Below are 23,645 nucleotides of genomic sequence, written 5' to 3' on the forward strand. Positions count from 1 at the left end.
TTTTGTTTGTGGTTTGGTTTTTGTGGTTGTTTATTGTTTAAAAATAATTAAAAGTTTTCAACAACAAAAAAAAACGTTGTACAAAACCACCCAAACTGTGTCAAGATGAGGCTCCGTGATGACTATTTATACCTCTGATCCCAAGCACCGGCCAGGAAGGAATCAAATACCACCGATGCGGTGGGAGATGTTCTGCACACTTTTTATCAAAGACTTCAGAGAAGTCGCTGTATTCTGCAAGAACAGTAGAAACAGTGGCCCCCACAATGTGACCTGGTGGATCACAGTCCATCGTTTGCTCGTCATTGAGCTGGAATTGGGTTAAAGCGCCCTAGACTTGTGAAGGGGATGTTACCTTGCCTGGGGGGGTAAGACAATGATTCTGGCAATGGGCAGATTCAAAGAACAACCCTCCGTGATACCAGTCGATAACCGGATTATGGGTTTGTAACCAGGGGAGACCCAGAACGAGCCCAAACTGAGGGGTGGAGATCAGATCAAAGGACAGGGTCTCGCTATGTACATCTTGGATAATCAGTGTTAAAGGTGCTGTTTGTTGTTTGATTGGACCTGATACAAGAGCCGAACCATCGACAGCCTGGACGGGTTCTGGGCGAGGCTTGTTCTGGAGGGGTAGATTGAGAGACGCGGCTAAGGCAATGTCCACATAGTTTCCCGTTGCCCCTGAATCGATGACTAGTTTTACCTTGTGATTGGTGTTGTCTACGGAAACCAGGAGAGCTTGAATGTGTATGGGTCCCATAAGACCTGGTTCCCCTGAGGAGGATAAAGATGAGCCCATCCGACCCCCTCTTCTAGGGACGGGCTTTCTGAAAAACCATTGTTTTGGGCTTCGGGCGTCTGGGACATTCCCTTACATAATGGCCATTCAGACCAGAATAGAAGCAGGCATCCGAGGAACGCCGATGCTCCCTCTCTGAGGCTTTGATCGGGCTGCAAACCCCCCCCTATTTGCATGGGTTCACCTGCGGACTTGCTGGGAGAAGGAACGGAAGAGAACGGTACTGATTTTCCAAGCTCCTGTCTTCTCTCCGCCCTTCGGGCGTCCACTTGTAAAGCCAGATCAACTAATTCGGGATACTGAGCTGGTAAGGAGGGCATCACCGCCAGCGCGTCTTTCATGACGTCGTTGAGTCCTCGGTAAAACACCACAGCCTTCTTGTTCTCTGTCCAGGATGTTTCTACCGACAGCTGATTAAAACGGGTGATATAATCGACCAGTGTCGTTTTACCCTGTGTTAATTCCAGCAGCTCTAAGTCCCGGCCTTGTGCCTAGTGTCGAACACCATGGTCATCTCCGCCACTAGCAAATCAAAATCATATAAAACAGGATTGTCATTCTCTAACAATGGGTTAGCCCAAGCTGCTGCTATACTCCCCAAGTGTGAAAGCGTGAATGCAGCCTTTGTTGTGGAATCAGGAAAAGCCTGTGGGCGGCACAAAAAATGGAGTTTGCACAGATTTAGAAAAGCGCAGATCTTACGGAGGTCCCCCTGGATTTTCTCGGGAGATGCCAGAGGGAATGGAGTGGGAACATAGACGGGTGCCGGAGTCGGGGCAGGAGTGGGAGGGTTTACCTGGGGAGGTGCATCCCCAAATTCAGGATCAGTAGGTATTGCATGGCGCTCGCTTTGTATTGTGTCCAGTCGCTGATGAATAGCGGCCGTTGCGGCCGACATATCAGCTCGCAATACTGTGATGGCCTGCACCAAGGCAGCAACCGGGTCCCCTGAGGCGGCATCCATAGTCAAAGCAGAAAAAAGGGCTTCTCAGTCTGTCAAGATGAGGCTCTGCGATGACTATGTATACCTCCGTCCCCAAGCACCAGCCAGGAAGGAATTAAATACCACCCCGTGGCCAGTTATTGAGGCCACAGGTGCAGAAAGCAGGAACTCGAGATTTGTAGCCTCCAGTACCTGTGGTATTCCTGTGATGTTATCTGCACCTTGATGGTAGGGAAGAGGTGACAATCTCCCAAGTGATAGAAAGCAGTGTTCAAAATAGCCAAGGGGTGATCCAAAGAAGTCTGTGATCCGAAGCTAGCAGTCAAAAAACCAAGACACAGAAGGTCCAAAATGCCAAATCCAAAGAGGTAAGCCAAATTCGAGTCCAGAGTCCGTGAGCAAGGTCCAAAATCCAGCAAAGAGCATCAAAACAGTTCAAAACGCCACTTGCTGCCAGAAGAACAGATGAGAAGCGTGGCATTGCGTTGCCGGTAGCCTTTTATACTAAAATACTTCCTCATTGGTCACGTGAGCTTGTCTATGCCCTCGCGGGGTCACTCGAGCAACGCTGCGTGCAATCACGTGACCAGAAAGCACCATCCAGTATGGGCAGAGGTCTGCTCCGGCCGCGAACAGAGAAACCTGGCGTTCCCCAGCACCAACGCGACCAAAGTCACCAGATCCTTGGACGTCGCCATCCTACCACGAATCTTCTGGAGGAACGAGGCATCACTGTAGCATCCCGCTGCTGTTGGGAGGGGGAGCAGGTATTATGGTGTGGGGAGGTTCTGGGCGGGACATGAGCGGGAGTGGGGGAGGAGCCAGGCGGGGAACATGTGGGTGCAATCATGACAGAGCCCCTCCCCAAGGACCCATGACCACGTGGGCTGGAAGGATTGTCTCGATGGAATCTAGAAACCAAGAGCGGGGCATGAACATTGGAAGCGGGTTCCTACAACCTTTCCTCTGGACCGAACCCAGACCAATCTATGAGATAATAAAGCACACCTCTACTGATGCAGGACCCCAGGATATCACTGACTTCATAATCTCTTGCAGAGCTATGTACAAGTGGAGACGGGGGCAGAATGGCTCTCGTATTGGGTAGGCATGGTTTCAACAGGGACATATGGAACACGGGGTGAATGCGCCATGTAGCAGGCAGGGACAAGCGGTAAGCTACTGGGTTGATGACTCTCGTGACGTGGTAAGGACCCACAAAACGAGGAAGCAACTTACGACAACCAGGTATGTGTAGGTGCCGAATGGACAACCAAACTTTGTCACCAATGGTGTAACTAGGTGCAGGAGTCTGTTTCTTATTTGCTGAGGTACACATGGTAGCTTGGGCTTCCTTAAGATGGGTAATGGTTTCGGCATGAACGTCCCCAAGATCCCTAAGACAAGCAGTAGCAGCAGGATTAAGGACAACAGAAAAATCGGGTGGGGTTAAGACCCGAGGGTGCTGGCCCTAAAGGGAATAGAACGGGGAGAAGCCAGTGTCAGAGTATGGGGCGTTATTGTAGGCGAATTCCGCTACATGCAAAACTTGGTACCATGTGTGTTGGTGTTGCAATGAGAGGCAACAGAGGTATTGCTCGAGTGTTTGGTTAACACGCTCTGTCTGGCCGTCTGTTTCAGGGTGGTAAGAAGAGGAAAACCGGGCATCAATACCCAGAAGTTTATTCAGAGAGCACCAAAACCGGGAAGTGAACTGGGAACCCCTATCGGATACAAGAACAGAAGGCAACCCAAAGAGACAGAAGACTGAATGAAAGAATAGTTTAGCTAGGGTTGAAGCAGAGGGAATGCTAACACAAGGGATGAAGTGTGCCATTTTGGTGAATGTATCCACAACAACCCAGATTGTGTCGTGGCCCTGGATCTTTGGTAGATCAGTGATGAAGTCCACGGTAACCGTATGCCAGGGGTGTGGTGGAATGGGGAGGGGTTGAAGCAAACGGTCGACCCTTCCTGTTTTTATACTGAGCACATATCGAGCAGCTGGACACGTAATTGTTTACATCCCTGCGCATGGTGGGCCATCAACACCACCTCTGGAGTAATGTAAGGGTCCACCCCTGCCCTGGATGACCATTGATTGGGGCGTCATGTGACCATTCCAGCGCCCGAATGTGTGTGTCCTAAGTAGGTAGGTATAACCGACTTTGTACAAATGGCAAACCATCATGGAATGCCGGACTCTACTAATCAGCGCTGTTAGGATGTACAGAAACCCACTGATGAATAGAGTCAAGCAAGCCAACCAGCGGGGTACAAAGGCAGATAACATGCCTTTTGTCCAATAGGGTTTCAGGAAATATCGGAAGGGAATCCCACGGCAGACGTGACAGAGCATCTGCCTTGCCGTGACCTGTACCCAGGCGATGGCGTATGACAAAATCGTAGGCGGAGAAAAACAGTTGCCATTGTACTTGCCGGCTGCTAAGACGCCTCAGGGTGGACAGATCCTGTATGTTACGGTAATCGGAATAAACAGTTATCTGGTGTCGGGCCCCTAACAAATGGTGTCTCCAAACCTGAAATGCATCCTTAACAGCCAGGAGCTACTTCTCTGTGACTGTGTAGTGCTGTTCTGTTGGCGTAAACTTGCGAGAATGAAAGGTGACGGGGTGGAGAAGCCCCTTAGCCGGACAAGCCTGGGAAAGGACTGCACCTAACGCAAATGAAGAAGCATCGGCCTCGACCACGAAAGGCAGCTTGGCGTTAGGATGTTGTAGAATGGGGACCGATGTAAAAGCTGCCTTCAAGGTGTTGAATGCCTCATCCTGTTCAGGGGTCCAAATGTAGGGTTCTCGTGGACTGGTCAGACGGGTTAGGGGGGCTGCTATGGAAGAGAACCCTGTGATGAACCTCCTATAGAAGTTCGCGAACCCGAGGAAGGATTGCAAAGCCTTGACAGTAGTAGGGATAGGCCAGTTCAGCACAGTGTCGACCTTGTCTGTGTTCATAGCGAGCCCTTTAGAGTTAATGTAATACCGCAAGAAGTCCACTTCTGTGGTGTGAAATAGCCATTTTCTGGGTTTTGCAAATAACGCATGGGTTCTGAGTCTGTGGAGCACCTCTCGGACATGACCTATATGAGATGGGAGAGGTGGAGAGAATATCAAGATGTCGTCTAGATACACTATGACATAGGAGTCTATGATGTCATGGAACAGGTCATTCATGAACCTCTGGAATGTCACAGGGGCATTACTTAGGCCAAAGGGCATGATGGTGTATTCGTATAAACCGTGCCTAGTGCAGAAAGCGGTTTTCCACTCGTCACCATGTCTTATACGAACCAAGTTGTACGTCCCCTGAGGTCCAGTTTGGTGAAGATCGTGGCATGGGTGAGGTTATCAAGGAGCGGTGTTATAAGGGCAATAGGGTACCGGTTCTTGACTGTTATCTGGTTAGGGCGACGGTAATCCACACAGGGACGCAAGTCACCTTCTCTTTTGGGCACAAAAAATATCAGGCTAGCGTCAGGGAAGGGCAGATGTGATCTATTCTTAAAGCGGTCTGGAGGTATTCTTTTAAGGCTAGGTCTTCCATGGGTGACAGAGAATAAATCCGTCCACAAGGTATAACTGCCCCAGGGATGAGGTTGATGGGACAGTCATAGGACCGATGCGGTGGGAGATGTTCGGCACACTTTTTATCAAAGACGTCAGAGAAGTCGCTGTATTCTGCAGGAACAGTAGAAACAGTGGCTCCCACAATGTGACCTGGTGGATCACAGTCCATCGTTTGCTCGTCATTGAGCTGTAATTGGGTTAAAGCGGCCAAGACTTGTGAAGGGGATGTTACCTTGCCTGGTGTCACTAGGATCGGTGATATCCTCGTCAGAGAATTTTGATTCCGATTCTCCACCCTCCCCTAGCTCCTCACCTTCGTCCTTCTTTCCCGTACCCTTCTTTCCTTTTCTTCTTGGTCGCTCCTTTTTTTTGTGTAGGTAAGGACGGCCACAGAAGGAAGCCACCGTGCCACCCAAAAGGGATACCAGGGGCCCACTCCCGGGAATGCCAGAAAGGGGAAAAAGCCCAAAGGCACAAAAAACCCCTTAGCGACCTCAGTGACTCTCAGGATAGGAGTAATGGGTACTCTTGAAGATGAGGCCGGGCAGAAGAGATGATCAGCGGAATTCTGTAGGTGCTCCGGAGGAAGGCAGACCATACGGAGTAAGGTATTCCACAGGGGGAAACCAGGTTCAAGGTAATGACACAAGGAGAAGACGGCAGTCCAATATGCAGGCCAGGATTCGGTACACAGGAAAGCAACAGAAGAAGGTATCCAGACGGTAAGAATACTCAATCTGAAAACAGGCCGGGGTCCGGTACACAGGGAAGCAAGCAGAAGACAGCAGGCAGCAGAGGAAGAGTCGGGAACAAGGAGGATAACCAGAAAAGAGGTAAGGAGAACAGGGTGAGAATAAGATGGGAAGGGGGGCGGGCTAGAAAGTCGGAGGGAGAGCTGAGGGGGAGCAGCAAGGCTAAGGAAACAAAGGAGGGAGCAGACAACAAAGAGAGAGGAGGACCGGGACCCGATAGGGATCGGGACCCGACGAGAAAAAGAACGCTCGAAAATGGCAACGAAAGGCACAGAGCAGACAGCACTCTCGGAACGAAACCGGAAGCGTTGCAACGCGTATGCAACCCGGAAGCAGCAGGCTTTAAGCTCTGAGCCGCGTCAGCGTGCAACCACTAGAACGGTGCTGAAGGAGGGCGTGACGGGTAGGCGGCATGTGCGATGGGATAGTATCCGCGCCGCCAGCGGCTCCACAGGCGCCACCCGCCTCGCAGCATGACACCTGGGGGGGTGAGACAATGATTCTGGCAATGGGCAGATTCAAAGAACAACTCTCCGTGATACCAGCCGATAACCGGATTATGGGTTCGTAACCAGGGGAGACCCAGAATGAGCCCAAACTAAGGGGTGGAGATCCGATCAAAGGACAGGTTCTCGCTATGCACATCTTGGATAATCAGTGTTAAAGATGCTGTTTGTTGTTTGATTGGACCTGATACAAGAGCCGAACCATCGACAGCCTGGACGGGTTCTGGGCGACGCTTGTTCTGGAGGGGTAGATTGAGAGACGTGGCCAAGGCTATGTCCACATAGTTTCCCATTGCCCCTGAATCGATGACTAGTTTTACCTTGTGACTGGTGTTGTCTACGCAAACCAAGAGAGCTTGAATATGTATGGGTCCCATAAGACCTGGTTCCCCTGAGGAGGATAAAGGTGAGCCCGTCCGACCCCCCTCTTCTAGGGACGGGCTTTCTGAAAAACCATTGTTTTGGGCTTCGGGAATCTGGGACATTCCCTTACCTAATGGCCATTGAGATCACAATAGAAGCAGGCATTCGAGGAACGCCAACGCTCCCTCTCTGAGGCTGTGATCGGGCTGCGAACCCCCCCTATTTGCATGGGTTCACTGCGGACTTGCTGGGAGAAGGAACGGAAGAGAACGGTACTGATTTTCCAAGCTCCTGTCTTCTCTCCGCCCTTCGGGCGTCCACTTGTAAAGCCAGATCAACTAATTTGGGATACTGAGCTGGTAAGGAGGGCACCACCGCCAGCGCGTCTTTCATGACGTCGCTGAGTCCTCGGTAAAACACCACAGCCTTCTTGTTCTCTGGCCAGGATGTTTCTACCGACAGCTGATTAAAACGGGTGATATAATCAACCAGTGTCGTTTTACCCTGTGTTAATTCCAGCAGCTCTAAGTCCCGGCCTTGTGCTTAGTGTCGAACACCATGGTCATCTCCGCCACTAGCAAATCAAAATCATATAAAACAGGATTGTCATTCTCTAACAATGGGTTAGCCCAAGCTGCCGCTATACCCCCCAAATGTGAAAGCGTGAATGCAGCCTTTGTTGTGGAATCAGGAAAAGCCTGTGGGCGGCACAAGAAATGGAGTTTGCACTGATTTAGAAAAGTGCAGATTTTACGGGGGTCCACCTGAAATTTCTCGGGAGATGCCAGAGGAAATGGAGTGGGAACATAGACGGGTGCCGGAGTCGGGCAGGATTGGGAGGGTTTATCTGGGGAGGTGCATCCCCAAATTCAGGATCAGCAGGTAGTGCATGGCGCTCGCTTTGTATTGTGTCCAGTCGCTGATGAATAGCGGCTGTTGTTGCCAACATATCAGCTTGCAATACTCTGATGGCCTGCACCAAGGCAGCAACCGGGTCCCCTGCGACGGCATCCATAGTCAAAGTAGAAAAAAGGGCTTCTCAGTCTGTCAAGATTACTCTGTATACCTCCGTCCCCAAGCACCAGCCAGGAAGGAATCAAATACCACCGCCTGGCCAGTTATTGAGGCCACAGATGCAAAAAGAAGGAACTCGGGTAACCAGGCAGCTGCAAAGGAATAGGCAATCAAGCATGAATACTTGAGAACTAAGTATGAAACAACCCTATAAACAAGGAATGGAATGACACCTACCAATATGACCCGTAGGGCTGCAGTATGGAAGCAAATCTTGAGATGTCCCTCCCTAGGGGTAGGTGTCGGTAAGCAGGGACCCAAACAGCAGCAAGACGAACAGAAGGAGCCACAGAGATTTGTAGCCTCCAGTACCTGTGGTATTCCTGTGATGTTACCTGCACCTTGATGGTAGGGAAGAGGCGATAGTCTCCCAAGTGATAGAAAGCAGTGTTCAAAATAGCCAAGGGGTGATCCAAAGAAGTCCGTGATGATCCGAAGCCAGCAGTCAAAAAAACAAGAAACAGAAGGTCCAAAATGCCAAATCCAAAGGGGTGAGCCAAATTCGAGTCCAGAGTCCGTGAGCAAGGTCCAAAATCCAGCAAAGAGTATCAAAACAGTTCAAAACGCCACTCGCCTCCAGAAAAACAGCTGACAAGCGTGGCATTGTGTTGCTGGTAGCCTTTTATACTAAAATACTTCCTCATTGGTCACGTGAGCGCGTCTGTGGCCTCGCAGGGTCATGTGAGCGACGCTGCATGCAATCACGTGACCAGGAAGCACCAACCAGTGTGGGCGGCGGTCTGCTCCGGCCGCAAACAGAGAAACCTGGGTTCCCCAGCACCAACACGACCATAGTCGCCAGATCCTTGGATGTCGCCATCCTCCCACGAATCGTCTGGAGGAACGAGGCATCACCGTAGCATCCCGCTGCTGTTGGGAGGGGGAGCAGGTATTGTGGTGTGGGGAGGTTCTGGGCGGGACATGAGCGGGAGCAGGGGAGAAGCCAGGTGGGGAACATGTGGGTGCATCATGACAATTGCACATGTACAAAGGCCCCAGTTTAATACAATGCGTAAGCACATGCCTGGCAGATTCCGGTTGACCTTTTACTCCACATATGCGGCAGTACCGGTTCTCAACAGCTAGGCCTAATCGAGGTCCCGTAACTGACTGGACCGGCAACTGATTAGTGCGTAACTTCAGCAAAAAAAAAATCTTATGGCCGGGTCAGAGCATAGAAGCAGATAAGGTTGAGTTTTCCTATATCGATGAACTGCATGCGAAAATGCTTCGTACCCCTTTAATTTGGAGGGATGGTTGTAATTCAGGCACCAGTCCCGTTTGTTAAATTTTCACTCAAAATATTTTTTCAGATGGGTATAAGGCGTATTTTTACTGAAGTCGGGAGTCCAACTTATCTCTGTGAAGAGTGTCTCATTTAGAGACTTGTAGTTGGAACCCCTATATACTCTTTCCGTGTCATAATTCTGCCCCGAGGCTGATAGCAGTTTGCAAACGGCACCAGATCGAGATTTTAGGTAAAAGCTCCCCCTTGCCCTTAACGCTATACCCCTTAAAGAAGTTAAGTCCAGCTCTAGGTGCAGGTATTCCATTGAACAGGAAGGTCCCAAGCCCAGTGTCGAGCACCAAAAGTGTCCCTCCAGCCTATTTAGCCAGGAAAGGTCCTGGATAGCAAGAGCCTCCAGGCCATACAGGATAGAAGGAACAAAACATTGCCTGTAAAGCATGATAGTTCCAGATATACTGTATCCTGCTTGACCTCTGGCAAACTTGCACACCTGTAGAGTCAGGTATTTTGCTCTTCTTATTTTGTTGTTAATTAGGAGACTGTAGACAGCCCGAGCATTGATCTCTAATCCCAAATAGGAGTAAAATGGAGCTTAATAGATTATAGTAAATAAAGTGTCCAGCCTAGTCCTATTAACCTTGTTCCTGGAGACCAGCATTACGTTGGTTTTCTCCAGGTTAATAGTCAGGCCTAGTTGGTGGGCATAGTTGGACAACTTGTTAAGCATGTTCTTCATGCCTGTATAGGTTTGATCGAACAGGACCAAGTCGTCCACATACAACATGCCCACCACCGGCAGATCACCAATCCTTGGGGGACAATTGGCCTTTGCGAACAATCGGGGGAGAAGATCAGCTATATATAGATTGTACAACATAGGGGCTACTATGCACCCTTGTGTAACTCCCATATGTATAGGTATGGGGTCTGAAACCCCCCAATTGTCCAATCTTACTCTGGCATAGTTGTTACTATGCAAGAGGATCAGTATATGTCCAAGCCAGTCTGTGCACTTTAGGTCCCTAAACTTAGCTCAGAGTATGTCCCTATTGACCTGGTCAAAGGCACTTCTGAAGTCGACGAAGGCGATGTACAATGTGACATCCCTTCCATTCCTAGTAGTCTGGATAAGCTGATCCAGGACTCTGATGTTGTGAGAAGTGCCAGAACCAGGCCAAAAGCCGGTCTGTGCGAGATTAAGAATGTTATTATTGGCTGCCCAGATTTGAACCCATTTTTATGAAGAAAGACCAAATATGGATTCCCATGATCTATCCACAGTATTAGAGACCGAATGAACAACTTCCCTCAATATGACTCAGAAATATTGGCGTCAAGAGGCAAACCCTATGAAACCGCTTTTTCTCTGAATGGTGAGAAATCTATGGAGAGCATGACACCCTCCTTCTAGCCCGTGTAACAGAAAATGGGAATCCAATTTCTTTCCCTAACCTCTCAAACCATCTCACCTGTCTGAAAGAATGTGGAGGGCAACACTATCTTTTTTGCCCTCAAGGTTATATCCTACAGGGAAGGGACAAAACCTTAATTTCCTTACAACTAAAAGTAAGGTATCCTTTGGGCTGGCCCTTTTACATTTTACCATGTAAGGAGGGGAAAGTGAAATTTATACCTCTCTTTTCAGATGAAGACAAATTAGCCTTGGTTCTCCTGAACTTTTCCTCAAACCCAGTAAACATCTATAGGGGCGACAGAGTAGGGATCCTGGTATACGAAATCCCTTGAAAACTACCCAGAGAGAACCTACTCAGTGAGATCCTAGGGTAAACATAATTTAATAAAATCTCAGGAGAAGACCTCGAGATCCCTTCTACAGAAAATAAAATACTAGAATCACATCCTTATTATTCAAAGGGAAAAGTAGGGGGCGAGCAAGGGAGAGAGAATGTGAGAAATCCAAATGGGAAGATGCAAGAAGGACCCTATGTTAACCAAGAGGTGCAAAACCTAGAGAACCATAACACCCTGGAATTTCTTTTTAGCCGCCTGAATAAGAGTAAGAGAGGGTCAACATCCATTATATCTCTGGATACATGATACATCAGAGATCTTGCATTCAGAATCATGCCTATTTTGTGGTGAGAAGGGCCATGGTATAGAGATCTGCCTTGAAACTATAGAGGAAGAGTTCATGGTAGCTCGAGAAAGATAGAGAGAGTGAAAGAAAGAAAAGAGAGAACTCTTAAAACCATCTCCTCCGAAAGACCTGAACAACCAAGCAAGGGTGGAAAACCCCAGCCATAGTAACCTTTGGATACTCGAGGGGAAGACCAACCTGAGCTACTATGCTGGAAGGCTTGGACCGACAACCTGGATGTTCCACTGAGAAGTCTCTCAGTGAAAAACCTCCACCCAACCAGCATCGGGGAAGGGTATGTGAGAAACGGGAGGGTATTCTCCCAAGTAGATCCCGGGAATCCCTTATTCAGGTGGCCAAGGAAGAACTGGCCCTCTTTTATCCAAACCCTAAAGACAGACGAGAAGGGAAAGATCACCTGGATAGAGGAGCCCGGGGTTGTGCTAGGGAAATAACCCTGGGGAGACACAGTATTATACCAGGGAAGAAGGAGAGGAGGGTGAAGTGCATAAAGCTTTGGTAGGCTGCTCCAAATCTACCCCCTTCCTCCCAATGAATCACTCTTATCCAAAGCCAACAAACTATGCACCTATGGTAAGTGTCATGCGCCGCCTCCCATGGACGTTATGGTCCAGGGTGCGGCTTGGGGGCCGCCATTGCAGCGTTCCACCACGTTTCTCGAACGTCGCTGTAGCAGTCTAGTGTTTCCTTCACTGCTAGCCGGGAAGCTTATCAGCCACGCCCCCCCGGCACACAGTGTGTTGCAACCCGCTTGGTCAGCTCCCTGACTGCTTTCTTTCGGTTGCGGTTACGCCAGTGTTTCTTTCCTTTTTTCCTCTCTCTCCTCTGCCGCCCCTTGGGCCGCTTCTTGCCTTCCCGTTTCCTGGTCCTCTTGTTATCCTTTCCTTCTTCCTCCTGCTCCCTTTCTCACTTTGGTTTGCCTCTTTTCTCCGGCTCCCTTCCGGAACTTTCTCCGTACTGTTGACTTTCGCTGGCCGTCATTATCGGCTACTTCTCGGTTCCTTTGGAGCCTACCTTCCACCCAGAATCCTTACGACGGACCTCCGCTGCTGCTGTTCCACCTCTGGGGATTTTTGTGCCGGCTGGCTTGTTCCCCAGTTTGTCCCTCTCGGAAGAGGGGCCGCAGGTAGTGCTACTCACAGCAGTACACTGTGGCTTCCTTTCGTGAGAAAGACACTTTCTCAGAAAAAAAAGAAAGGAGAAAGAAGGAGAAGGATTATTGTGCTAGAATACCACAAATATCATCCATTCAAGACCAATCTTCAGGTGAGGAGAAAAGGGGAGAAAGGTTAAGGGTGGAGATTGAACATTCTCAGAGGGCTGACAGCTTGCAACGCCCAGTGGTCAGGATGGCGACCCCTGAACAATTGCAAGAGATGGTGGCCGCTGTTCAAAACCTCTCAGCAGAGGTTCGAAATTTATCCATGGAAGTGCAAACCTTAAGGACTGAAAATAACATGTTAAAGCAACTGGTTTCTAATCGTGAACCAAAACCAGTGGACTTGCCTCCCATGGCACTCCCATCAGGGAAATATGACGGGGCTTCAAAGGAGCTCAAGGAATTCTAGGAAGCTTGTAGTATCCATTTTGCTTTTAGACCTCATACATTTCCCACCGGTCATACCCGGGTGGGATTCATGATTTCCAACATGTCGGGTAATGCCCTGGCCTGGGCCACTCCACTTGTGTTGGGAACAGACCCTATACTGCAAGACTACGAGGCTTTTGTAGGCCGCCTAAAACAAGAGTTCGAGAGGCCTGAAATTTCGTTTTCTGCAGGCGAAGACCTGTTAGACATACGTCAAGGCCAGACTGATGTGCACACCTATCTTACCACGTTCAAACGCTTAGCCACAGAAGCTGGTTGGCAGGAACAGACTCAATATGTCATCTTCAGAAGAGGATTGCGGGAAGATATTAAAGATGAGTTAGCCCTATCTCCCCGGCCTGCATCCTTTCCAGAATTGACAACCTCAGCTTTACAAATTGAACATCGACTCTACGAACGCCGAATAGAAAGGAGACGGAACAGGAATACTACCTTTCCCGCCCATATTCCTCCTCCTCCAGTCGCAGCATCGGCACGATCAGAAGAACCTATGCAGATTGGAACCACACGTTCGTCCTTAACTCCAGAGGAAAGAAAGCAAAGAAGAGACTTGGGGTTATGCGCCTATTGTGGATCAGACCAACATCAAATAAAGAATTGCTCCGAGATTCCTTCACGACGAGCGGGAAATGAGAACCCTCAGTCCTAGGAGGGACGGGAATCCGAGGGGAAGTAACCAGTCCCTATGTGTCGTTATCAGTGGGTCCAGTTAATCCACAGGAAGATTCGAGACTAATGGTACTCAAGGTACAATTGTTTATAGACCATCGCAAGATTGAAGCATTGGCCCTACTGGATTGTGGGGCCGCCGGCAACTTTGTGGACACCAACAGGGCCGATTTTGTCGGCTTACGACGCATAGACTGCAAGGAGGATCAGAAGGTCGAGGGGGTGGATGGTAGTCCCCTCAGTTCAGGCCTTATTACGCAGACCACTGAGTTTCTTCAAATGTTCATACAACAACATTCAGAAACCATACAGTTCGATATCATCCGTGCGGCCCATTTTCCACTCATTTTGGGCATTACCTGGCTGCGCAAACACAATCCGCAGATTAATTGGTCCACCAACAATATTACGTTTGAATCAAAGTTTTGTCGACAGACCTGCTTAAAGGACCTACGGTTTATGGAAGCCAAGGCCCATACCATTCCTCAAGCCAGTACCGTGGGTGTCCACTCTCTTCCCATGGACTTCTCGGCTTTCCAGGATATCTTTGCAGAAAAGAACCCTTTGGAACTACCTCCTCACAGGCCAGAGGACCGCGCCATTGATCTCCTTTCCAATGCCCTAGTTCCTTTTGGTCAAATGTTTTCCCTCTCACAAACAGAAAAGAGAGCCCTCAGGGCTTATTTGGACGACAACATGCAGAATGGCCTAATCCGTCCCTCCAAGTCCCCAGCAGGTGCTCCCTTGTTTTTCATACCAAAGAGGGATTCTCCTGAACTCAGACCATGTATTGATTATCGTGGTTTGAACAAAGTCACGATTCGGGATCGCTATCCCATGCCCCTTATCTCTGACACAATAGAGGCTGTATAAGGAGCAACTATTTTTTCCAAATTAGACCTACGCAGTGCTTATCACCTTTTGCGCATACAATCCGGGGACAAATGGAAGACGGCATTCCGTACTCCATTCGGGCTATTCGAGTACCATGTTATGCCTTTTGGACTGGTCAAAGCGCCGGCAGTGTTTCAGAGATTTATTGAACGGGTCTTCTCAGATCGTATGTTTGTTTCGGTTATAGTCTATCTGGACGATATACTTGTATTTTCTAGAGATTCCGAACAGCATCAGAAACATCTCACCGAAGTCTTAACACGTCTGAAAACACATAAGCTTCTGATAAAAAAGGAGAAATGTCTGTTCGGGGTCAGAACCGTGCCCTATCTGGGGTATGTACTCTCATCAAAGGGGGTTCTGATGGATCAAAGAAAGGTGGACGCCATTCTAAGCTGGCACTCTCCCAGATCAGTCAAGGAAGTACAGAAGTTCCTGGGAGTAGCCAACTTCTATAGGCGTTTCATTCCCTCTTTTTCTGAAGTGGTGTTACCCATTACTCAGTTGCTAAAAAAGTCCTCGTTACCATTCTCATGGAATGACCAAGCTGAAAGAAATTTCAAACACCTGAAAGAACTGTTTTGTCAAGCTCCCATTCTGCCACACCCGGACCAGACTAAACCCTTTATTCTAGAGACTGACGCCTCTGCTGCCGGCGTAGAAGCAGTCCTACTCCAGGAACATAACGGAAATGAACATCCCATAGCCTATCTCTCACGCACCCTCACTTCCAGTCAACAGAATTATTCGGTCATTGAGAGGGAACTCTTGGCCATGAAACTCGCGTGTGAGGAATGGCGACACCTGCTGCAGGGAAGTAACTGTCTGTTCACCATTCGAACAGATCACAAGAACTTACAAGTCCTTCAGTCTATGGACTGCCTCAATTCTCGCCAAGCCCGATGGGCCCATTTCTTTTCCCAGTATGATTTCCGCATTACATACATTCCTGGAAGTCAGAATCTCCTTGCTGATGCGCTATCTCGGAAGGGTGGATTGGAAGCATCCCATTTACCACCGGCAGAAAGACTGTTTCCCAGAAATCGGGTTTTCCTCCATGTGACCAGTTTTCTCCAGCAGGTTAAAGAAGCTACGATTCTGGCTACCCCCAAGGAGAAGATAGCTTTAATTGACAGAGAAGGGCTTTTGTTTCAGGACCATCGATTGTTTATTCCCGCAGGTCCTCTTCAACGACAAGTTATTCAATGGTGTTATGATCACCAGACGGCCGGACATAGAGGTCAGGCTGGTACATTAGATCTCATCAAAAGGTATTTCTACTGGCCCGGAATGCGATTCGGAATCAGACAGTATGTCCAATCCTGCAGGATCTGTAACAGCAGCAAGAATCTCACTACCAAACCTTTGGGCTTACTTGAACAGAGTGCGATACCCTTACGTCCGTGGAGCCACATCTCCACTGATTTTGTGGTGGATCTACCAGTTTCAAGTGCTTTTACCTGCATCATGGTAACAGTGGATTATATGTCCAAGATGGCTCATTTCACCCCTCTTCCCGGACTGCCCACGGCATCAGAAATGGCAGAGGTATTTCTCAAGGATATTTTCCGTCTGCATGGTCTTCCCGACAAGATTACGTCAGATAGAGGCAGCCAATATGTCTCCAAATTTTGGACAGCCTTATGTCATCGGTTGGGCATTGAACAGGCATTATCATCCGGTTTTCACCCCCAGACCAACGGGAAGATTGAGTGATTAAATGGCACTCTCGAACAATACTTATGCTGTTACATAAACCAGGAACAGGACAATTGGGTGTCTCTTCTTCCCACTGCGGAGTTTTCCTACAACAACACTCGTCATTCCGCTTCTGGGCTCACTCCGTTCTACTGTACTTATGGGTTTCATCCTCGCACTATTTTCCCTGTTCCATCCATTGAATCCAACCTACCCGCTGTAGAAGGTGTGTTGTCCAAGATTCAGGAGGCTCACAAGACTGCCCAGTCCAGTCTTTTGGACAGTCAAGTGGCAAATAAGGCTCAAGCGGATCGCCACCGTCACACGGTGCTGGAGTGGAAGGTGGGCACCCGGGTGTGGCTTTCTACGAAATATCTTCCCTGGTGGACTCGTCCCTCCAAACTTTCCCCCCGTTTCATTGGACCCTATCCTATCATGGCTAAAATGAACCCAGTGGCTTTTCGCCTGAAATTGCCTCCCTGTTTGCACAGGGTCCATCCTGTCTTTCATTCCTCTCTTCTCAGGGAAGCTCCCGTGGGATCCTCTACCCGTTCGGTTCCACTGAATCCACCGCCCCGGGAGGAAGCGGAGTTTGAGGTATCTCAAATATGTGATTCTCGATACAGGCGAGGTCGCTTGGAATACTTAATACACTGGAAGGGATACTCGAGGGCGGAAGATTCATGGGAACCCTCTACCTTTGTTCATGCTCCTAGGTTGTTGCGGAAGTTTCACAGGGCTCACCCTGGAAAGCCAGGGGTTGCAACATTGGAAGGGGGCATACTGTCATGCGCCGCCTCCCGTGGACGTTATGGTCCAGGGTGCGGCTTGGGGGCCGCCATTGCAGCGTTCCACCACGTTTTTCGAACGTCGCTGTAGCAGTCTAGTGTTTCCTTCACTGCTAGCCGGGAAGCTTATCCGCCACGCCCCCCCGGCACACAGTGCGTTGCAACCCGCTTGGTCAGCTCCCTGACTGCTTTCTTTCGGTTGCGGTTACGCTAGTGTTTCTTTCCTTTTTTCCTCTCTCTCCTCTGCCGCCCCTTGGGCCGCTTCTTGCCTTCCCGTTTCCCGGTCCTCTTGTTGTCCTTTCCTTCTTCCTCCTGCTCCCTTTCTCTCTTCGGTTTGCCTCTTTTCTCCGGCTCCCTTCCAGAACTTTCTCCGTACTGTTGACTTTTGCTGGCTGTCATTATCGGCTACTTCTCGGTTCCTTTGGAGCCTACCTTCCACCCGGAATCATTACGACGGACCTCCGCTGCTGCTGTTCCACCTCTGGGTTTTTTTGTGCCGGCTGGCTTTTTCCCCAGTTTGTCCCTCTCGGAAGAGGGGCCGCAAGTAGTGCTATTCACAGCAGTACACTGTGGCTTCCTTTCGTGAGAAAGACACTTTCTCAGAAAAAAAAGAAAGGAGAAAGAAGGAGAAGGATTATTGTGCTAGAACACCACAAATATCATCCATTCAAGACCAATCTTCAGGTGTGGAGGAGGAAAGGGGAGAAAGGTTAAGGGTGGAGATTGAACATTCTCAGAGGGCTGACAGAAAGCCCTTTAAGAACCTAAACCCCAGTGCCATGGGAAACTACATCTTCCCGGATCCATGTCTTTCTTTTGCATACCCGAATACTCCCGATCATTCTTTTCCATGTCCCCCTAGTTATTATTTTCCGAACTCACAATCTGCTTTGACAAAACACTATTCCCCCCATTAATTTCATAAAACCTACCAAACTTACCCTCCCGAAATCACCTAACCCTCTAGAACAAATGCTATAATTCCATATAACACCTCTTCCCCATCTTACCACGCAGAATACTCAGAAACTCTATCTCTCCCCTTTTCCGACACGAACATTTTCTCCCGACACGAAAGACAACGGATAACACTAAAGCCGTTTACCTGACATGTCCCAACCTAAGTGTCAGGCAATTAACCAGAACCGCACCCACCTGAAGGCCCTTTCTCTTCCCCCACAGGGATAAAAGATGGAGCACGAGTGCACAATACGAGCAAGGCAGACCGCACAACGAGAGAGCTAACTCAGCACGCCTGTTCAAGAGGAGGAGAAAGACGGCGCAAACCGAGAGGGTGACAAGTATTAAAGCGACGTTGCCCTTTCCGAGCCAGGCCTGTGAAACCTCCACAGAAGGAATTGTAAAACTGCGTACAATAGCTAGCATGTGTTGCAGCAGATGTAAACGGTACACAATGCCCTGCTCTGCTGATAACCAAGCCAAGGGGAGACGCTTTCCACCGTGGTACCGGCTTGACTCCAGAGACAAGAAAAAGCCAAGCGGTTCTTCACAGTCAGTGAGTCGAGGGTAGAGCCGATAAGAAACCAAACTGTGTTTGAACAAAAGTAGCTGTCATGATGCCTACCCCCGGGGCCCCAGACCAAGTCCAGCAACCCCGGAAGCAGGCATCAAGTTATCCCAAGCAAGCCCAACAACCCCTGCTAGGGGCTATTTGGGTGCAGTCCTGGCGTCTATGACGCCAGGCTCATAGGGAGAGTCAGTCCTGGCAGGCTCATAGATTAAAACTTACCTGATGCAGACCATGCTGCAAACTTACTTGATGCAGACCATTCTGCAAAAGCTCCAAGCCAAAGGAAGCTTGGAAGGGACTACTTTACCTAGGGACTATTTTTTTACTCCGGTGGGGCTGGGGAGGAATACTTACCTGGGACTACATTGGAGGCTATTTAAACCATGCCCGAAGAGCATCCAGCAGCGTAACGCTCACCGTGCCTGCAAGTCAGCATCCAGTCTTCTGCCACGCCCGCTTCGAGTTTGGAGCTCCTAGAAAAAGGGAGAAAGAAGGAGAAAAGGTTAGAACAAGAGCAATACCTTTGATCCTTACCTGAATTCCCGATCCATCGCACCTTCGAGCAGGAAGAAAGTTATTTTATGTGCGTCGCCTCACCTGCTGCAGCACCGCGCTGAACTCACTGGCCTTCGCAGCATCTTCACATTCCACTGCATCCTCCTGCAGGTTCCCGCCGCACTCCGGCACCTAAGGAGAAGACAAGAACAACAAGGTGAGCCAAGGGAATACACAGAGGAATATTAGTTACCCCCCCATAGACTTACCTGATTTTACCACCGGGGGTACTATTCCTCTTCAAGGGTCAGCGCAGCCTCCACTGCATCTTCGCCGAACGACGGCCCCTAAGGGGAAACAAAAGGACAGCAAGGTAAAACAAAGGGACTAACAAAGGGAACCCTCCTCACCACAATAGACTTACCTGATTTTACCGCCGGAGGTATTATTCCCCGAGACTTCATACTTTCTCTCAGTGCTTGAATAAGGGAGAAAGCAACAGGTTACATATTGACATTATTTTATCGAACTGTGTTGGAAAATACAAATCCTTACCAGAATTTTACCGGTTGCCACGAGGAACTCTTCACTAGGGTCAAGCTGCAACCTGCAAGGAATCGGACAAGAGTGAAAGTCAGGCATTTGAACTCTTACGAACTACATACTTACGGCGTCTTGCCGGGAATCCCGGAGTCAATATTGTTCTGGAACTCACCAATTCCTTCGAGCCAGTGAAGCAACTGGTTATCAACGCGCCCCTGCGCTCAATGCAGGATGGAGAGCTCATCTTTTCAAACCATCAGGTGAGACTATAAGAGGGGACATCAAAGGTGATCTGTGGAGAGAACAGCGGGGGTGGGGGGATTTACGCTCAACTCCACGGGTGGTTAATTCCCTTTCTCCATTTGCAGGAGAGTATTCCTACGGGCCAAGCAAACAAAGCTAGGTGGGCCAGTCCAGTCCATCATCTCGGCCCTACGCGTCACATTGGTGGAGACCGCAGCTGTCCAGTTCAGATCGACGCCTCTGTGGGAGCCAGGTGAGCGTAACAGTAGCGAAACAGGTAAATGAAGAAAGTACAAAGAACTGTTTGTTTGATACGAGAGGGGAAAACCTGCTACAGAGGAGTCAGACACCACATGGGTGTTCACTTGAGAAACTCTGGCCGATTACCCTATGGTTGAATCTACCGTTACCAGAATGCCTTGGGAACGGCACGAGAACAGGGTCAAAGTGGTCATACAGGGGTCTAGGTCTAGTAAACTAAATACGGATTCCGTATGACCCATTCCTGTACCTCTTTCTTCAGTGATGGCTGTACAGAACAACTACAAATCACATGATTTGCCAAAACCATATCTGGAACCGATTGTGGTTCCTGGTAATCTTCAGTAATGCGGGATAACGCATCAGATTTGGCATGCTGTCTGGAAGGACGATAAGTGATTTGGAAATCAAATTGTGCAAAAAACACATGCCACCTAGCCTGACGAGCTGTAAGGCATTTCATGGTTTTGAAAGCTTGAAGGTTGCGATGGTCAGAGTACACTACCACCTGATGTTTGGCCCCAAGAAGATGATGTCTCCATTCCAAGAAAGCATCTTTAACTATAAGTAATTCTCTCTCAGTAACTGTATAGTTTCGTTCATAGGGGGTTAGCTTACGTGAATAGTACGCTATACGATGTTCCTCATTAGACCCTAGACACTTCTGAGAGAGTATTGCACCAACAGCGACACTAGAAGCATCGGCTTCTACAATGTACGGATAATCCGGATTGGGATGTTGCAGAACGGGTGCCGTGGTAAACGCCTCCTTCAATATGTCGAAAGACGTCTGTGCCTTAGAAGTCCAAATAAAAGGAACTTTGGTGCTTGTCAGGGCAGTCAATGGAGCTACCGTTTCAGAAAATGGGCAGATGAACCTACGATAGAAATTCGCAAAACCCAGGAATGATTGTAATGATTTAACATTATGGGGCGTCAGCCAACTTAATATGGCCTTCACTTGGAATGACTCATTCGGACTCCATTGCTGGTGATATCATAGCCCAAGAATTCCACTTCCTGTGTGTGAAAAACACATTTTTCAGCTTTGACAAAAAGTTTATTCTCCTGGAGCCTTTGTAGTACTCTGGACACATGTATCACATGTTCCTGATATGATGGACAATAGATCAGTATGTCGTCCAAATAAATCACAACAAACTGATCCAGAATGTCACAAAAATATCATTCATAAAAAAACAGAAAAGTAGCAGCGGCATTACATAAACCGAAAGGCATCACTAGATACTCAAAAAGGCCATACGGCGTCTTAAAGACGGTCTTCCACTCATCGCTTTCACAAATGCGGACGAGATTGTATGCCCCTCGTAGATCCAGCTTGGTGAAGTAAGCAGAAGCACCCAGCTGATCCAATAACACGTTAATCAATGGTAATGGGTACTGGTTCTTTATGGTGATGGCATTCAGGGCCCTGTAATCAATACATGGTCTGAGGTCTCCCTCTTTTTTCGGAAAAATAAACAACAGGGAGTCTGCAGGTGACTGTGAGGGCCGAATAAAACCCATATCAAGAGATTTGTCTATATATTCTTTCAATACTAGGTCTTCTTTTTGTGTTAATGATTAAACAAGGCAAGTTGGAACTTTAGAACTGGTTATTAACTCAATCGGGCAGTCATACTGCCTGTGGGGAGGCAGTTGTTCTGCGTTGCCTTTGTCAAACACATCTGCATATTTGGCGTACTCAACAGGTATTTGAGGAGCGCTAGGACATACAGCACTTATGGTAGTAGAACCATTCATAAAAGCTAATATTTGAAGCTTATTTGACACCACTGGACTCAAAAAACAATGCTTGTTACAGTATGCAGAAGGATATTGTATATGTCCAGTGACCCAATCAATGATTGGATTATGTAGAGTAAGCCAGACGATACCTAACAATAACTTGTATTGAGGGGCCGCAATCACATCAAACACGATCTCTTCAGAATTACTGTTCGGTAAGGCCAACCGGATAGGCACTGTTTCTTCTGTGACCATGCCTGATGTCAATACTGAACCATCCACAGTGTTCACCGTCTCAGGTTTAACCTTTGTTACTGTGGGTATTGAAAAAGATTTAGCAAATGTGATATCAATGTAGTTATTTGTGGCACCAGAATCTATCATGGCCCTAGATTGCATTGTAAGACCCTCACACAACAGTCTAACTTCCACTGCTATAGGAGCAAAAGCCGGGACTGGAGAGGAGCCCGATGTAGTACTCGACAAAGGGACTCCTGCTAGTGTCAAGCTTTGGCGTTTTCCGGGTGCTTGGCTGGTTTTTTCGGAAACTTTCTGGATACCTTGTGGGCAGATAAGGTGGGTCTAATCAGAATTGCCAGTAAAGAAGACCAGAAGGTTGAAGGGGTAGACGGTACTCCCCTATGTTCCAGACTCATAACACATACCACAGAGGCAGTACAAATCTCCATACAGTAACACAAAGAGCTGATACAGTTCGACATAATCCGTGCTGCTCATTTCATTGTTGTGCAATAAACCGCTGTGAAAGAAAACCTCGTTTGTCTCCAGCTGACTACTTAACACGCATGTCAAAGACCTTACTCATGGCGGCCAAAAGAGCATCACAATTGTATAGCAATTGACTATTTGCCTCCAGTAATGGATTTGCCCAAGCAGCAGCAGTACCTCCTAAATGAGATAGAACAAACGCTGCCTTTGTCATCAAGTCAGGAAAAGAGTTGGGTCGACAAAGGAAATGGAGGCGACATTGGTTGATGAAAGTACGATAGGCTTTGGGATCACCCGTGTACCTTTCAGGAGGTGCCAGAGGGAATTGTGTAGGCATAACCACTCGAACGGGTTCCCGCTGTGGCGTAGTTATCCCGAACCCAGATGCTGTTGCGTTTGGAACCCCCATCCCGTGAGGAGAGGAACGCATAGCATCCTGCAAAACATCCATGCGATGACGCAAAGTGTCTTGGCCCATGATCATTTTGTTCCTGAGATCAGCAATCAGCTGAGTTAGGACTGTCAAAGGATCCGTGCCCTCCATGGCTTCTGATTCTGTCATTTATCACCTATCAATAAGCAAAGGATACAGGTTCTGACCAGAAAAAGGATACAGATGATGAGAGTAACTTCTGGATCCTTTGTCTACCGCACAATATCTTGATAGTTGATGAATCAAGTATAGACCTTCCAAATGATTGCACTCTCTGACTGAGACTCACAGGCAGAGAGAGAAATCACTTTAAAGGGCGTGGAGTCACAAGTGAACACCAACCTGTGAGAGAAACAATGAATCATGAATTTGATTGTGCTTAGTAACTAATCTCCCCTCTATATAAAGAATAAGGCCACCACTAACCTGTGGACGTAGTAGAAGCAGTTCCGAATAACCACACAGGACTGTAATCCAAATATGAAACAATGAAAATCAAGGGAAGGTTAGTAAGGGAAATCTTATCTCGAACGGCATGAGGGTCACGCTAGGTACCGGGTTGGTGAACCACAGGAAAGCGTCCAAAGGTCTTGTGCACTAGGTTTTCTTGA

Source organism: Ambystoma mexicanum, chromosome 5q (assembly GCF_040938575.1).
Source record: "Ambystoma mexicanum isolate Mex_15411 chromosome 5q, UKY_AmexF1_1, whole genome shotgun sequence".
In the NCBI taxonomy this organism is placed as follows: Eukaryota; Metazoa; Chordata; class Amphibia; order Caudata; family Ambystomatidae; genus Ambystoma; species Ambystoma mexicanum.